The sequence below is a fragment of the Procambarus clarkii genome, chromosome 74 (genome assembly GCF_040958095.1).
Source record: "Procambarus clarkii isolate CNS0578487 chromosome 74, FALCON_Pclarkii_2.0, whole genome shotgun sequence".
Classification (NCBI taxonomy): domain Eukaryota; kingdom Metazoa; phylum Arthropoda; class Malacostraca; order Decapoda; family Cambaridae; genus Procambarus; species Procambarus clarkii.
Genome location: NC_091223.1, coordinates 14249758 through 14267376, shown reverse-complemented (window position 1 = coordinate 14267376; position 17619 = coordinate 14249758). Strand labels below are relative to the sequence as shown.

Sequence of the window (17619 nt, the reverse complement as noted above, 5' to 3'; positions counted from 1 at the left end):
TTGTGTGTTGTTTGTTAATGTTGTGTACCATATTGCGTGTTGTTTGTTAATGTTGTGTACCATATTGCGTGTTGTTTGTTAATGTTTGTAAAAATGTATGAATTGGTGAACATAAGAACAAAGGTAACTGCAGAAGGCCTATTGACCCATACGAGGCAGCTCCTATCTATAACCACCCAATCCCACTCATATACATGTCCAACCCGCGCTTGAAACAATCGAGGGACCCCACCTCCACCACGTTACGCGGTAATTGGTTCCACAAATCAACAACCCTGTTACCGAACCAGTATTTACCCAAGTCTTTCCTAAATCGATTTATCTAACTTATACCTATTGTTTCGGGGAGCCGGTCGGCCGACCGGACAGCACGCTGGACTTGTGATTCTGTGGTCCTGGGTTCGATCCCAGGCGCCGGCGAGAAACAATGGGCAGAGTTTCCTTCACCCTATGCCCCTGTTACCTAGAAGTAAAATAGGTACCTGGGTGTTAGTCAGCTGTCACGGGCTGCTTCCTGGGGGTGGTGGCCTGGTCGAGGACCGGGCCGCGGGAACACTAAAGCCCCGAAATCTCAAGATAACCTCAAGAAAGGGTCCTTAATTTTGGAGCATTTTGTATGGTGTGAGCGTCCAAGTTGTTCCGTTTCAATGGGCACACTCCCAGAGAGCGACGCCGGTTCGACGTTGAATGACGTTAATTAAACGCTGGATTTCGTGCCAAATGTTCATGTTGTTTCAGATTTAGCTACTCAGAACGAAGTGTCCATGTAGCACGGGCTATGGTGAGCCCCGTGTTCGTGTAAAGGGAACATCTATACAGTAGCCACACATCGCACCTCTTGCCGGGCGCGTTACTCTCGTGAGTGAGCGAGGGCGCTGTAGAGAAGTTACGAGGGATGGGGGGACAGGGAGCCAGGGTATATGGATTTTGCTGTGGACTACGCGACAATTGATACCGAGCAACCACACCTCCTGTGAGTTATGAGAAGGTACCTGTTGGCGTTGTTTTAGATTCAGCTACTGGGAACAAACAGTTCCAAGTAGCACGGACTATGGTGAGCCCGTTGTGGACTTACCTGGCACAGGAGCGGGGGTGTGGCAAATCCCAGTGGGCAGAATATCCACGAGTAAGGTCCCGGAACTGAGAGGAATGAGCTAGGAGGAAAGGCTAAGGGAGCTGAACCTCACTACCCTGGAGAACAGACTAAAAGGGAGACATGATAACCACCTACAAAATTCTCAGGGGAATTGACAGGGTGGACATAGACAAACTCTTTACCACGGGTGGAACACGAACAAGGGGACACAGGTGGAAACTTAGTACCCAGATGAGCCACAGAGACGTTAGAAAGAATTTTTTCAGTGTCAGAGTAGTTAACAAATGGAATGCATTAAGTAGTATTGTGGTGGAGGCTGACTCCATACACAGTTTCAAATATAGATATGATAGAGCCCAGTAGGCTCAGGAATCTGTACACCAGTTGATTGACAGTTGAGAGGCGGGACCAAAGAGCCAGAGCTCAACCCCCGCAAACACAACTAGGTGAGTATACACGCACGCACGCACACACACACACACACACACACACACACACACACACACACACACACACACACACACACACACACACACACACACACACACACACACACACACACACACACACACACACACACACACACACACACACACACAGCACACACACACACACACACACAGCACACACACACACACAGCACACACAGCACACACACACAGCACACACAGCACACACAGCACACACACACAGCACACACAACACACACACACACACACACACACACACACACACACACACACACACACACACACACACACACACACACACACACAGCACACACACATACACAGCACACACACACACACAGCACACAGTTACTGCTCCCATTCCAACCATTATTCCCTCGACAGTAATGGCTCCCAAGGCACCCTTTTGCTCCCAAACACAGACGATCCTATTGGCAACCATTACTGGCGACCTGTATGATACACGTCCTGAGAGCACTCATTACTCCTGGTATTTAAGGAACATTAATGACTTCTGAGACTCTGATCATCTTAGAGTAACCACTGACAATTGTGGTTGTTTCAAAGACAATTCTGATTACCAATAGAGTTATAATGAGTTTGCCAATGAGGATTTGCAGATAGATGATTATATGTAGGGGAAAGTGACCCTGTCATGTTCTTTATGTAGTGAGTGACCATTGTCATGTTCTTTGAGGCGAGGAACGTCATATCTGAAGTGTTTGTCATGACTTGAGCAAGGGGGTTGTGGTGGTGGTGTGGGGGGGGGGGGGGTAGGTGATGTCATGAATGAAGAGGGGGGAGGGGGGGGGTAGAGTAAGGACATCATGGGGGGGGGGGTGGTGATGTCATATGACAGGGGCGTTGGCATGGCGTCAGAGCTGGTGATGGAAGGGGGAAGTGAGTGACGTCAGGAACGGGGTTAGGGGAGGGGTGGGAAGGAGATCTTGAAGGGAAGGGGATAGGAAAGTGGGAGGGAGGATAAGGAGGAAAAGACTGAGGAAGGAAGGAGGTGGGTAAGGGGTAAGGATGAGGAGGGGGGTAGGAGGAAGGGAGGAGTAGGGAAGGAGGAAGGGAGGAGGAGGGTAGGGGAAAGGGATCAGGAGGGTAAGGGAAAGGGATCAGGAGGGTAAGGGGAAGGGATCAGGAGGGTAAGGGGAAGGGAGCAGGAGGGTAAGGGGAAGGAAGGGAGGAGCAACATAGGGAGAAACTAACACAAAACAAATTTGCATCAAAAATCAATGTATCAGACAAAGGTTTCTTTATCACACGAACGAAGGCTTTCAGTTCGGGGGATTCACCGCTGGCTCTGGAGTTTAAATGATGTCTGCCCCACATTTGCTGCCCCCCCCCCCTCCCACTACATGACCTCATACGAAACCCGTACATCTTTCCTTAATCATGGCGGCTTGGTCTGAATTTATGAAGATCAAGCAGTACCGTGGAATTGGAGGGTCTAGGAGTCCTGGACCCCCCTATTCTAGGCCGGGGTGTGGGGGTGTGGGTGTGGGCGGGGTGTGGGTGTGGGCGGGGTGTGGGTGTGTGGGAGGCTTATAGTGGTGATGAGGCTTGAGATGGGAAATGGAATTGTTCGGCCCCTCTTTATTGCTCTCCATTTTCTCAACAGTTTGAGAGATGCTGAGAGAGACTCTGTCTGTCTGTCTCTCTCTCTCTCTCTCTCTCTCTCTCTCTCTCTCTCTCTCTCTCTCTCTCTCTCTCTCTCTCTCTCTCTCTCTCTCTCTCTCTCTCTTTCTTTCTCTCTCTCTCTCTCTCTCTCTCTCTCTCTCTCTCTCTCTCTCTCTCTCTCTCTCTCTCTCTCTCTCTCTCTCTCTCTCTCTCTCTCTTTCTTTCTCTCTCTCTCTCTCTCTCTCTCTCTCTCTCTCTCTCTCTCTCTCTCTCTCTCTCTCTCTCTCTCTCTCTCTCTCTCTCTCTCTCTCTCTCTCTCTCTAAGAGACTTAGTTACAAGTTGCCTGCGTGGTTTTGTACTCAGCAAGAGGCATAGGGGTCAGAGACCGGGCCGTGAGGGGCATTAATCCTCGGAACTACCTCAGGGTAACCTAGAGAGAGAGAGATGAATGTGGTAAGACAGTACTGAAGACGGTAATTACTCTGTCAAGAGGCAATACAAGCGGCCGTCAAGGACGAAGGTAGACTTGGGTGTCAAGCCAACGGCTTCGAAGGAGAAATTGACGGTTCGTGGTTGCGGGGTTACCTTACGATGATTTCGGGGCTCAACGTCTCCGCGGCCCGGTCGTCGACCAGGTCTCCTGGTTGTTGGAGTGGTCAACCAGGCTGTTGGACGCGGCTGCTCACAGCCTGACGTATGAGTCACAGCCTGGTTGATCAGGTATCATTTGGAGGTGTTTATCCAGTTCTCTCTTGAACACTGTGACGGGTCGGCCAGTTATGCCCCTTATGTGTAGTGGAAGCGTGTTGAACAGTCTCGGGCCTCTGATGTTGATAGAGTTCTCTCTCAGAGTACCTGTTGCACCTCTGCTTTTCAACGCGGGTATTCTGCACATCCTGCCATGCCTTCTGGTCTTATATGATGTTATTTCTGTGTGCAGGTTTGGGACCAGCCCCTCTAATATTTTCCACGTGTATATTATTATGTATCTCTCCCGCCTGCGCTCAAGAGAATACAGATTTAGGCTCTTTAGTCGGTCCCAATAGTTTAGATGTTTTACTGAGTGGATTCTAGCAGTAAAGGATCTCTGCACGCTCTCCAGGTCAGCAATTTCTCCAGCTTTGAAAGGGGCTGTCATTGTGCAGCAGTACTCCACTCTAGAGACACTAGCGTCTTGAAGAGTATCATCATCGGTATAGCATCTCTAGTGTGAAAAGTTCTTGTTATCCAACCTGTCATTTTTCTTGCAGTTGTGACGGCTACTTTATTGTGTTCTTTGAAAGTGGGAGTCCCAAGGATCACAAGCAAGTGTGGGGGACCACACAAGAGTGAGAGAAGTGTGGGGGACCACACAAGAGTGAGAGAAGTGTGGGGGACCACACAAGAGTGAGAGAAGTGTGGGGGACCACACAAGAGTGAGAGAAGTGTGGGGGGACCACACAAGAGTGAGAGAAGTGTGGGGGACCACACAAGAGTGAGAGAAGTGTGGGGGACCACACAAGAGTGAGAGAAGTGTGGGGGACCACACAAGAGTGACCACATGTGTGGCGGGTGCAGCAGTAGAGTGGGGCGCGCTTAAAGGGGACGCAACATAGCAGTACCAGAAGTAGCTGACATGAAGGTTCTGGGTACTGAGGACAAGTTCTCTATATCTCTCTGTGTGGCCCGGGTAGCTCTTCTCTCTCTCTGTCTGTCTCTCTCTCTCTCTCTCTCTCTCTCTCTCTCTCTCTCTGTCTCTGTCTCTGTCTCTGTCTCTGTCTCTGTCTCTGTCTCTCTGTCTCTGTCTCTGTCTCTCTCTCTCTCTCTCTCTCTCTCTCTCTCTCTCTCTCTCTCTCTCTCTCTCTCTCTCTCTCTCTCTCTCTCTCTCTCTCTCTCCCACACACATATAAACCGAGCTGTTTAAAGCGTAGTTTAGATACATATAATGAGTTTGCATATCTCATAAGTTTAGTAGGATTTAATTAACGTTGCCGGGGGCAGGAAGCCTGCACGTGGTCATATCGCCTAACCCGTCTATACAACCCTCCCCCAGGATGTAACCTCACTTCCTAGTGTACCTATTTGCCTGCTGGGTGAACAGAAGCATCAGGTACTGCCTCGCATGGGTCAATATACCCTTCTGTAGTTTTATATATATTCTTAGTGAAGAATGTACAGTGTCATCCTGTTGTAGTGACCTATAATGTTCACCTTTCGTAAAGTAAACTCTGGTTTAATACCCCCGGACAACGTAAGGAAGCTCTCGCTGGAACCACAGAACCGCAAACTGGGCCATGAACCAGGAGAACCGCTGTCCCATTCTCACAATCGACTTGAGAATGGTCCAGGACGGACCGAAACGTCGTCGTCCCTTCAATTTCTAGTGTGTGGTCTGGTCAACAACAGTCATCAGTCAATGGTACTGATGTCTACCCTTAGAGTGATCCATTATAGAGCATATAGAGTATAGGCGCGCTATAGAGGGTTGGTGTTTTGTATCTGGCCTTAAATACCTTTAATTATTTAGTGATTTTTTATTTGTAGACCAGACCACACACTAGAAAGTGAAGGGACGACGACGTTTCGGTCCGTCCTGGACCATTCTCATGTCGAGGGTGAGAATGGGAATGGTCCACCACAATCGACTTGAGAATGGTCCAGGACGGACCGAAACGTCGTCGTCGTCCCTTCACCTTCTAGTGTGTGGTCTGGTCAACATACTTCAGCCCCGTTATTGTGACTCCTCGTTTGCATTTTGTTTGTAGTTAGTTTTCTCCGTCAATCATGGGGTGTGGGGGGGGGGGGAGGGGGCGTTGTTTGCATTAAATACTTCATGAGCTCAGAAGCACTACGAGGTTGTAATTTACAACAATAACAACATTGGGTTGTGAAGTTTCGAAACTCGTAAGCTGTTTCATTTAAGTGGAAACAATGACACTATAGTCAAAGGAAGATGTACAGGTTTCGTCCTTTTGTGTTTCTAAGCTCATCTTTCAACACAGCATCCAGCATTATATCTCGCCGGCCAAGGCGGGGACGGGACTCGATTTGCGCTTGGGAATACGACCGAAATTAGCATGTAATTTGCATATAATTGTAGTCACTATAACCTCGATGAGAAAGCTGTATGTGGGTGTGTGTTTACCTATCACTGCTTCCCTACCTTGAGGTGATTCCGGGGCTTAGCGTCCCCGCGGCCCGGTCGCCGACCAGGCCTCTTTCCCTACCACTGCTTACCGGTGGTAAGCCCCGAAATCCTCTCAAGATAACCTCAAGAAGGTGTTCCGAATGTTTTATTGAGGTAGTTGAAGACGATAGTGATATGTCACACACGTGTCTGTCTGTCTATCTGTCAATCTCTGTCTATCTGTCCGTCTACCATAATATCTCACACGAGCTGTCCAAACCGTCGGTGAAAATAACTGCAAATCATTCAGAGAAAAAGGAGAATGGTCCAGGACGGACCGAAACGTCGTCGTCCCTTCACCTTCTAGTGTGTGTGGTCTGGTCAACATTAAAAGGTTATCCGGCTCCGTTCGTTTATCCGGTCCATGACCACCTATTCGGACCGCGCACCAATCCCCCATCCGGCTGCTTATACAGTCTCATTAAGTGGGTTGCAGCGCCCCAAATCCTATCTAAGCAGGGAATCGAAGGCCGATGGTTGGAAGCTGGGGAAGGGGGGGGGGGATGGTGAGGGTGGAGGGGGGGGGGGGATGGGCGTGGGATGGGGGTAGGAGGGCGGGGAGGAGAGAGGAGTTTTAGGTGTGGAGGGGGTAGATTGTGGTGGGTGGGGGGGGGGAGGCGGAGGAGGGGGTAAGATTGGTTTTTCCAACATTAAGATGACTGACAAGCATGAGTGATGGATGAATCCACAAACAATGGATGTGCAGATATAATGTGTGTGTGTGTGTGTGTGTGTGTGTGTGTGTGTGTGTGTGTGTGTGTGTGTGTGTGTGTGTGTGTGTGTGTGTGCGTGTGTGTACTCACCTATTTGCACTTGCGGGGGTTGAGCTTTGGCTCTTTGGTCCCACCTCTCAACTGTCAAGTGTGTGTGTGTGTGTGTGTGTGTGTGTGTGTGTGTGTGTGTGTGTGTGTGTGTGTGTGTGTGTGTGTGTGTGTGTGTGTGTGGTGCCCAATTGATTGACAGTCAGGAGAGTTTTAAATTAAAGATGAAAGTCTAAACCCATTGTTCCATTTCGGAAGCATTAGTGTTACTGCCCAAATACTTACCACACTAGACCTGAAGCGTTTCCCTATGTCAAACTTGGCATCATCAGAGGCGGAGAGGCAGCAGACACACAATAAATTCCCCTCCACACACTCCCATGGAAATAAACATTCCATTCACCTGGGAGAATCGAACCCTGAACCAATATGAGTGTGAGCTCGAACTCAAAAGCTCTGTCAATAGAGCTTCACGCCCGGGGTCAGCGGTTCGAGTCTGCTAGAACCCAGGTGAATGACGCAAGATTAGGTAAGAATACCCATCAATAACATTACCGGGTTTATGATGGACTCTGAGTCATCTTCACCCCATCTTGTGTAAGGTTTCTTTCCTCTCTCTCTCTCTCTCTCTCTCTCTCTCTCTCTCTCTCTCTCTCTCTCTCTCTCTCTCTCTCTCTCTCTCTCTCTCTCTCTCTCTCTCTCTCTCTCTGATAATAGGCTAAACGCCCCCTAAATTAGGCTACAAGGGATCCCATCCTCAAAAACATAGGCTAAACGCCCCCTAAATTAGGCTACATGGGATCCCACCCTTAAAACATAGGCTAAACGCTCCCTAAATTAGGCCACAAGGGATCCCATCCTCAAAACATAGGCTAAACGCTCCCTAAATTAGGCTACAAGGGATCCCATCCTCAAAACATAAGATAAACGCTCCCTAAATTAGGCTACAAGGGATCCCATCCTCAAAACATAGACTTAAATGATTCTTGTTTATGATTAAAACACATTCTTCACTTGTCTCAAGAGTTATCGTGGTACAGGAGCTCGGAACAGGCTTTAAATGACGAATGGAAAGGCCCGAAGCCTTTTGGCAAACAAGAGCAACATATTTAGAACCTATAATTAGAACAGCAACAAGAAACAAATCACGAAAAAAAGAAAGTTCGAACAAGGAGGAACGCACAAGGCGAGGAATAAAAGGTAATGGGAAATCAATACTCAATTAAAGACGCAAATGTGTAAGAAGGACGCAAATATTGCTTATCTTTGGCGCTATATGAACGACGCAGAGGCGTTAGAATGACGCAAATATTGCTTGCCTTTGACGCTATATGAACGACGCAGAGGCGTTAGAAGGACGCAAGAGGCGTTAGGACGCAAGAACTACTGTGACGCAATATAAAGGATAAATTCGACTGAATCAGCACCCTTGTAGAATGACGCACTGACTGTATGGTAATTCGGTACTTAGTAAAGATTAAAACCTATTGAAAACTGACAAACATTACTTCAAATGTAAGCACATATCTTTACTTTTCGGTTACATTTCGTTGGTTCCAAGGTTTAATGTCTTGCCCGGCCCGGTCTCTAACCAGGCCTTCTGTTTGGGTGGAATTCTGGTTAACGAGGCTACTGACCTGTAGTAAAATGCCGAACGAACAACTTTTGACGTTCCGTATTGTCGGTACAGAAGATCTAGTTTCTTGTAGGTCGGCGTTCGATTCCCCGATGATCCAAGTGGTTGGGCACTATTTCTTTCTTCCATACTGTCCCAAATCATTGTCCTCATATCCCAGCTCCTGTTATCATATCTTTCCTCTTGTCCTTCGTATCCCAGCTCCATGTCCATCTCTCTCTCTCTCTCTCTCTCTCTCTCTCTCTCTCTCTCTCTCTCTCTCTCTCTCTCTCTCTCTCTCTCTCTCTCTCTCTCTCTCTCAACCCTTTTCACTTTATAAAAACATATACGTCATGTAAATTCAATTTCATCCAAATCTCAACAAATCCTCTCAAAGCTAATTTGATATTCATAGAAATTGCTGCATCTTATTGGCATAGCTCCCGTTGCAATATTATATATCTAGAACCATCAGCCGCGACGACATTGGCATCTTAATACATATCCCTTGAACGCCTTCGATAGATAAACTTGATAGAATTACATTTTTCACTCCGTAAAAAAAATGCAAGTTTTGCCTATCCAGAAACTTACCAGACAAGAAAGATAGAAAGAAATAGAAAGCGTCAATATTACTTATTATTACTAATACCTCGAGAATTTAACGGACTGGTCGATTCCGTAACAAAATGCGACGTTATAATTGACTTAAGACCGGTTGATAAACAGCTGATCCTCATGGCGCCAGCTGGGGGCTCACATGTAAACAATGATTCTGAGTCCAGATGAGGCTATATAGTTCATGGCCAGGCCATTGCCTATGGTTATTACGTGGTAGTAGGCTACTCTAGTGGCCTCGACGGGTACAGGAAGCCGGCGGCTTGTCAAAAGACTGCCATTCTACCAGCCGTTGCCCCCTCTGAGGATTTATTTTTTCCAATTAAGTCTGGCTCGCACGAGGATGGTTATATGGGACTAACGTATCCTGTATCCATGTATCGCCGCGTCTCATGGGGCTGTATCCAACATAACCATAGTCGATAGGTTAGGTTTAGTTTGGTAGGATAAGGATGATAATAATAATGAGAAAATCAGTAGGAGCCGTAAAGAGGACTGGAACCTGCACACTATATACTCCTAAGCACACACACACACACACACACACACACACACACACACACACACACACACACACACACACACACACACACACACACACACACACATATATATATATATATATATATATATATATATATATATATATATATATATATATATATATATACTTCTGGCAGTACCCATGTCAGCAATGGGCACGCGCCTAGATCCAGAATCCCTTCGTGTAGCAGTGGCCCTCCGCCTTGGTGCCCCAATTCACACTGAATACAAGTGTATTTGCAACAGGGTGGAAGCAGACCAATACGGACTGCATGGGTTGCATTGCGGAAGCACAAAGGGCAGGCATGCAAGACACAACGAGGTCAATGACATCATCAAGAGAAGTCTCGTCTTAGCTAGGTGCCCAGCGGAGAGAGAACCTCGCATCCTAGGGGTCCAAAACCCGGATTTCCCTGAACTTCGCCCTGATGGCATCACCATATACTCCTGGAAGGAGGGTAGACAGTTGGTGTGGGACTACACATGTGTATCCACTCTGGCTGACACCTATGTACACTTCGGAGCTGATCAAGCAGGTGGGGCGGCCAACCACAGGGAAACAGCAAAATCACTCAAGTACAGGCGACTGGAAGGTCAATACCTCTTTGTTCCCATAGCGTCTGAGACGCATGGCCCCTGGGGCAAGAGTGCCTTGGGATTTCTCAAGGAATTGGGTTCCAAGCTCATTGACGTCACCAGAGACCCAAGGGCTTCCAGTTTTTTGTTTCAGCGTCTCAGTGTGGCGATCCAGAGGGGAAATGCTTGCTGCGTCCTCGGTTCCTGTCCGGAAGCGGAGGAGCTTCAAGAGATCCATAACCTTTAGGCATTTGTCTTGTATTTTTTGTAACCTTTAAATACACAATAAAGCAAAAAAAAAAAAAAAAAAGGGAAGGGGGTGGTAGGAGAAAAGCACACAGAAACTGTATTGGAGGGGACCTACATTCCCTCCAATGCGTTATGTGTGGTTTCCTCCGAGGCTATGGGTCCCCCTTCTTCCAGCCAGAGGTGGTACTCCCTTCCCTATTTTATATATATATATATATATATATATATATATATACCATTTGCCAAAGGACAGATGAGGCTGTCAGAGAAGCTTTGACACTGACGCCTCATTCAGCCACTCAACTAAAAATATATCACATTGAAGATGCAAAGAAAATATCGCAGAAGTGTCAGCTCTTTTGATGATTCTGGCGGCAAGAGAGATATCAAAAGTGTGGGGATGTGATGAGAGAGAGAGAGAGAGAGAGAGAGAGAGAGAGAGAGAGAGAGAGAGAGAGAGAGAGAGAGAGAGAGAGAGAGAGAGAGAGAGAGAGAGAGAGAGAGAGGCAGAGAGAGAGAGAGAGAGAGAGGGAGAGAGAGAGAGAGAGAGAGAGGGGCAGAGACAGAGAGACATTGAAAGAAAGAGAAAGAGAGAGAGAAAGAGAAATAGAGAGAAAGAGAGAGAGAGAGAGAGAGAGAGAGAGAGAGAGAGAGAGAGAGAGAGAGAGAGAGAGAGAGAGAGAGAGAGAGAGAGAGAGAGAGAGAGAGAGAGAGAGAGAGAGAGAAAGAGAGAGAGAGAGATTCTTCTACCCATTCTGGTGAGTCCAGCAGACCAGCCCCGAAGCACTCAGGAAAAATAGCAACGCTTCGAGGAATTGCATTAGAAATAAGTTTACGACACCAGCTTGTCTCTTCTGAAAGTGTGTTGATGCCACATTGGAAAGATCAGGACACTGTGTGAAGTATTTCAGTCACATGTTAAACTGTATACTTCTGCTAGTTCAACGCTAATTTTGTTCTGGGACAAGTCCTATACTCTGGTGTTTGAATAATGTTATCTTTTCACAAACTTTTTAAAGAGTTGTATGAAGTCCTGAGTTGTGAGATGTGCTCCCGAGTGTTCGAGCCCAGTGGATGACCTAGATAATCTCGCAGATATGGTCTGAGAAATGGCTACTAGACTTTAATCCTGACAAATGAAAGGTTACGTGGGCAGGAGTTGGAGCAAGAAGACCTCAAATACAGTGCAGTATGAAGGCAAAGCACCTTTCAACTACTGAAAAAGAGAGAGAGACTTAGAAGTGGACATAACACGAGACCTGGCACCAGAGGCACACACTAGCAGAATAACAAGGGTATAACACACACACACACACACACACACACACACACACACACACACACACACACACACACACACACACACACACACACACACACCAGCAGAATCACAAGGGTATAACACACACACACACACACACCAGCAGAATAACAAGGGTATAACACACACACACACACACACACACACACACACACACACACACACACACACACACACACACACACACACACACACACACACACACCAGCAGAATAACAAGGGTATATTGGAAACTGGAAAATACAGATGGGTCAAAAAAACTAAAAAAACTAGATGAGGAAATTGTTGAAGCCAATCCGACACAAAGTTTTACCTGTAAATAAAATAAGAAAAACAAAGGCAATGAATCACTGCATTTAACTAATGATGATCGAAAGGCGGGGCTCAACAACAGATACTCGACCCTGCAAGCACAACTAGGTTAATGCAACAGTGAACAAATGAAAAAGTTGCAAGAAACCAGGATGATCACAGGAACCATAGTGGCTCCCCGACCCATAGAGCGGACCAAAGACATCTGGTAAGGCGGGATTCAGGAGCTAGAGCACGAGGCTATGAGCACATAGAGAAGGTTTACCCTCAGAGGCGCGCTCCCCGCGCCAGGCTACATCTCCCACCAGCCAACGCTATTGATCACACAGCGGCCACACACACACAGGACCAGCATGTGGATTTTTTGGTCTGCGGACGGCCAGTGGTGAAGGGGGTAGTACCCCACTAGCCCGGGAAGGGGGGGAATAGTCTCGACTTGTCAGGGCGAAGAAGGGGGGGATAGTCTCGACTATTGAAGGTTGGGGAGGCGGGAAAATCCAGACTATTCACAGGATAGAAATCCGAAACGCTGTGCGTATTAGCGGTTTTAGCTATTGTATGTACTAGCTCTATCTATGAATCCAACATTATGTTTGTAAATCATCATCTCTCTATGTACTTTTACCTGAATAAAAATTTGAATTTGAAACAGAGAGGGCTGACAATAAGAACATGATTGGAAGAATAGAGAGGGGGTGATAGAGAGAACAGAGTGACCCGGCGATGTCTGGAACTTCAGAGAGGGATGAAAGCAGTGATTGAAGCTTCAGGAAGTCACGAAATTGGTGATTGGAATTTCACGGGTAAACGAAAAGAATGATTGGATCTCCCGGGTCGAATTGAAAGGTATGATTGGACCTTCAGGGAAAATATGATGTCATGTTCCAATTATATGCATTCCGGGTTAATATACATGTAATATAGATTAATTTAATGATATTTCGCGAAATAGTTACAGTTTAAACTTTTTTATATCAGTTACAGCCTTGAATATTGTCATGCTAAATCTTATATATTCTAGTTAAACTTGACCTAACCTAGTCTAACCTAACTTAACCTACTTTAACGAGGGTATAACACAAGGGTTAAGTTAACTTAGCCTAGTCTAACCTAACTTAACCTACTTTAACGAGGGTATAACACAAGGGTTAAGTTAACTTAGCCTAGTCTAACCTAACTTAACCTACTTTAACGAGGGTATAACACAAGGGTTAAGTTAACTTAGTCTAGCCTAACCTAACTTAACCTAGTTTAACTTAGCCTAGCCTAACCTAACCTAGTCTTGTCTAACCTAACCTATCCTAACTTAAAGTATTCTACCCCTAGCCTATCCTAGGATATCCCATCCCATCCTATATTTTCATCTTCAAAATATACATTGATAGGGAGAAAATATTTCAGCCTGAAAAGTTAAGAGACTAATTTTTTTTAGCGCCGAGAAACTCTCCCCCCCAAGTCATCAGCGATCTCTAGTTACGATCAAACATTTAAGTTTAAAGTTTACTTAACGTACAACTTTGGTTTTTAAGATCCTCCCTGAACCAGACTTTACCACCCCCAGGTATTGACCCGCCGCAGGTATTGACCCGACTCAGGTATTGACCCGACTCAGGTATTGACCCGACTCAGGTATTGACCCGACTCGGATGTTGTAGTCTGTTTCATGCGTTCTTAATAAGACGCTTATATATGAAGGGCAGATATTTTTGAATGTCTTCACCTATGACCTTCTTGACTGGGAACATTAGCCACTAAGCGGCGCGCTATTCCAGGTTCGAATCCTCTCCGTGGCTTCATGGAGAGGATTCGAATCCGGAATCATTCTGTTCTGAACCGGATCTAGTTCCGTGCGCAGGAAGGAGACGTTTGCGCACGTTTTATTTCACCTGATGCATCTGTTTACCTAGTAGTAAATTGGTACCTTGGAGTGTGTCAACTGTTGTGGGGTTGCATCCAGGGTTAGTAGGCCTTAGAGGGGGGGGGGCTCGATAAGCCTAACCGGCTTCCTGTTCCTAGAGGAAATTGCAATTAGGCCAAAGCGACGTTTTCTTTCAAATTCGGAGACTCGAACCCTGGATTCCATGTGTGTGAGGTCGAAGCTCTATTGATCGAGCTATTCAGTAGTCTTAATAAGGAAAGTTTCCCGAAGCAGCAGCATCCTGCTGCTTTCTTTCATATGAGTGAAATTTTTGTTCAGATGTGAGCCAAAATTAATTTCAAACTGAAGACTGTTTCCTTCAAATCCCGAGCCACATTTTCTTTCATCGATCGTATTATTTTGTACATAAATAACATCAGCATTTTGTTAGCGAAGTGTTTCGTTAACCGAACCTGTTTCTCAAGGGCAGTGTAGTTGGGCAAGTCGGAATGAAAACCTACAGGAGAAGCCAACCCTAAAACAGCAATTACAACCGGCTATTGAGTTGATTACTGGTTACGTCTACCGTTTCTTGAGTCAATTACTATAGCTATATCTATCGGTTATTGGGTCGATTCTGGTTATGTCTATCGGGTACTGGATCTATTTAGTGGTTGCATCTATCGGTTACTGGTCTCTCGAGAGGCCAGTAACCAGTCTTCAAGAGGGCAGTCTTCAAGCAACAGCCTTCTAGATCAAGTAGTAAAACAAGTCTGGTCCCAGGCCGGCCTTAGGGGGGGAGGTAGAATTTTTAATTTAATTATCAGAGAGGAAAGCGCCAAGCCATTACGACTTTATAGTACTGGGAAGGGGTCAAGATACGGATTAAGGACTTGGGACGGGGGAAAGGAATGGTGCCCAACCACTTAGACGGTCGGGGATTGAACGCCGACCTGCATGAAGCGAGACCGTCGCTCTACCGTCCAGTCAAAGTGGTTGGTGGGGGGGGGGGTAGAAGAACCCGCAGAACCCACTGCAGGTATACTCCAGGTACCAGCCAGAGCCCACCCCTAACAAGCCTCGCGAGCTAGAAATGGTTACCTTACTGGGCCGGCGTGACATTTCCACTCAAATACCAGCAAAGGTTGTTTACCTTTGATCAGCTGATGGGAGCACAACACTAGAAAGCCAGGGGGGAGAGGGCCGTGCCTGTCCAGCTGTTGACCATGTGTACACATGCACACATGAAGGTTTGAAAACATTTCCATACATGACAAGGAAAGGATGCGCATATGACTGAGAAAGCTTCGTGTTATTCACTCCCAAAATTTGCCAGTGCAGGCTACTAAACTTAAGGCCCTGTATGACTAACCATCTTACGAGATGGGGACTCTTAGTATCACAACTACCTTATTCACTCTTGTGTTCATGATGATATCCTCATAATGCACCCAGAGTCTGCCAGCGCGGACTACTTATCACATGCCTCTGTATGACTAACCATCCTGTGTGATGGGGATTTTTTAGCATCACGTAGCTAGCTTTTTGACACACTGTACTCCCCTTCATATAGTCTAGGGCAGCTGCACAAATGCAGATGTGCCTAAATGTGTTAATAAAAACAAATAAAAGTACACACATGAAAGTTTGAGAAAGCCTTCAAAGAAAATTCGCACTGTAGCCTAAAATTTTATGTATAATTCGGCCCAAGATAATTATATTTAAAGGTTAACTAAGCCAAGATAATTCTAAGAATTTCTTTGAAACTAGTTTCTAAGCATGAAAGTAACTTTATACGAAAGATGTTTGCTATAAACTGTTGTAAAGGTCAGACCCCAGAGAGTAATCACGCGTTTTGATGGCTTTCAATAACGACAATTACTGACCGTTGGTCCCGTGCATTTGAATGTCAGAGGTGGAGGGAAGTGTGGTAAGCATTCAAATGTCCTCTGGAACAGAGAGAGAGAGAGAGAGAGGGAGAGAGAGAGAGAGAGAGAGAGAGAGAGAGAGAGAGAGAGAGAGAGAGAGAAAGAAAGAGAGGGAGAGGGAGAGAAAGAAAGAGAGGGAGAGAGGCCCAAAGAGATAGTGGGAAAGAGAAGGTGATTATTCAAAGATGTACAGGTTTCGTCAGTGGTTGTGTAAATCCTTAATGAATCCTAGCCAAGCCCCCCCCCCCCATACACGGTCTACCCCTTGGTTGTGTAACTATTAAGGGTTCTGAATGCTGTCCATCGTCTAGTAACTTAAAATTTTAAATTTATGTAACTGATTAAATGTTTTTAAATCTTGGTGTAACGGTCGTTCGCCGCTGTAACAATCCGCATTCTGACGTCATTTCCCCCTGGCGGGAAAGATCTCACAGCAAATCATCGACTTGATGTCATCTCCCTTTCCCTCCCTCGGTTCTTCCTTCCCTCCTATCCCTCCCTCCCTCCTATCCCTCCCTCCCTCCTATCCATGCCTCCCTCCCTCCCTCGAGCCTTTCATCCCTGCCCTCCCTCTCTCCCCTGGGACCAGGCTTCCGGATGATAAGAATTTAAATACTGTTTTCAAGGATCAAAATTGCGTTTCCTCCGGCGCTAAGCTCCTCATCTCCGGTTCCCATCAACTTCAGGACTTGTCATAAGCCGTCACAATACATTCCTTTGCCTCTTGGGGGCTTATAACTCCTCTGATGATAGTTAGGTCGTATGTATAGGTAGTATGGGGTAGACATAGCCTAGGCTACTCTATCCCTTTGAGATGTATTTTCTTGTCTCAATAAACATATTTGAACTTGTTAAGTCCTTTTGGGTTTATTTTAAGGAACCAAGAGTCATCAAGTACTTATGTGTTTAATGACGAAACCTCTACATCTTGCTTCTTTCTTCTCCACTTTAGTTTGTATTTATTAAACACTTTAAAAAATGTATTGTAATGTAGTAGGCTCCTTCATTCTCGACTCACAATCGGGGAACCCTGGTTCGATTTCTGTGAGATCTACAGAAACGATTGGGCATTATTTCCATTCACCTGATGAATCTGCTCACCTAGCAGTAAAATAGGTAACTGGGAGTTAGTAACTGTTGTGGGTTGCATCCTAGAGGTCAGCAGTTGACCTATCTTGAGATGTTATCTTGAGATGATTTCGGGGCTTTAGTGTCCCCGCGGCCAGGTCCTCGACCAGGCCTCCACCCCCCAAGGAAGCAGCCCGTGACAGCTGACTAACACCCAGGTACCTATTTCACTGCTAGGTAACAGGGGCATTGGGTGAAAGAAACTCTGCCCATTGTTTCTCGCCGGCGCCTGGGATCGAACCCGGGACCACATGATCACAAGTCCAGCGTGCTGTCCGCTCGGCCGACCAGCTCCCCGACCTAGAGTCAACTATCAGGCTTCTTGTCCCCGTCAATTATTATTTAACATTA

General features: G+C 46.4%; 1 protein-coding gene across 13 annotated transcripts in view; it reads left to right on the top strand.

Moving 5' to 3' along the window:
* Nucleotides 1-17619, top strand: part of LOC123767335 (protein nervous wreck) — a 103076-nt gene that overhangs the window by 13951 nt on the left and 71506 nt on the right. The gene's annotated exons all lie outside the window — the stretch shown is intronic.